This window comes from Arachis hypogaea, chromosome 19 (genome assembly GCF_003086295.3).
Source record: "Arachis hypogaea cultivar Tifrunner chromosome 19, arahy.Tifrunner.gnm2.J5K5, whole genome shotgun sequence".
Taxonomy (NCBI): Eukaryota; Viridiplantae; Streptophyta; class Magnoliopsida; order Fabales; family Fabaceae; genus Arachis; species Arachis hypogaea.
In genome coordinates, this window is record NC_092054.1 from 87,437,529 (window position 1) to 87,438,549 (window position 1,021).

The 1,021-nt window shown below is 39.9% G+C and overlaps 1 non-coding gene across 1 annotated transcript; it reads left to right on the forward strand.

The window, feature by feature from the left end:
• Positions 1-297: 297 nt before the first annotated feature.
• On the forward strand, positions 298-405 carry LOC112781643 (small nucleolar RNA R71). The gene has a single exon (XR_003192407.1). It is a non-coding gene; the product is annotated as a small nucleolar RNA R71 (small nucleolar RNA).
• The last annotated feature ends 616 nt before the right edge of the window (positions 406-1,021 follow it).

Here is a 1,021-nt window from a genome sequence, read left to right on the forward strand (position 1 = left end):
CATTCCATGCAGACTCTGAGAGATCATATTGACTTGCTGAGTCAATATTTTATTCTGAGCCAATATGGCATTCAGAGTATCAACTTCAAGAACTCCCTTCTTCATAGGCGTCCCATTACTCACAGGATTCCTTTCAGAAGTGTACATGAACTGGTTATTAGCAACCATGTCAATGAGTTCTTGAGCTTCTGCAGGCGTTTTCTTTAGGTGAATGGATCCACCTGCAGAAGTATCCAATGACATCTTAGATAACTCAGACAAACCATCATAGAATATATCCAGGATGGTCCATTCTGAAAGCATGTCAGAAGGACACTTTTTGGTCAACTGTTTGTATCTTTCCCAAGCTTCATAGAGAGATTCACCTTCTTTCTGTCTGAAGGTTTGAACATCAGCTCTAAGCTTGCTCAGCTTTTGAGGAGGAAAGTACTTGGCTAAGAAAGCCGTGACCAGCTTATCCCAAGAGTTCAGGCTGTCTTTAGGTTGAGAATCCAACCATAATCTAGCTCTGTCTCTTACAGCAAAAGGGAAAAGCATGAGCCTGTAGACTTCAGGATCTATTCCATTAGTCTTTACAGTATCACATATCTGCAAGAATTCAGTTAAGAACTGAAAAGGATCTTCAGATGGAAGTCCATAAAACTTGCAGTTCTGCTGCATTAGAGAAACTAATTGAGGTTTCAGCTCAAAGTTGTTTGCTCCAATGGCAGGAATGGAGATGCTTCTTCCATGTAAATTGGAATTAGGTGCAGTAAAGTCACCAAGCATCTTTCTTACATTATTATTATTTTCGGCTGCCATCTCCTCTGCCTGTTCGAAAATTTCTGAAAGGTTATCTCTGGATTGTTGTATTTTAGCTTCTCTTAATTTTCTCTTCAGAGTCCTTTCAGGTTCTGGATCTGCTTCCACAAGAATGTTCTTATCCTTGCTCCTGCTCATATGACAAGGAAGAATGGCCAGGAAAATGATAATAATAATAGAGATCTTTTATACCACAGTATAGGGATCCCTTTGTGAGTGG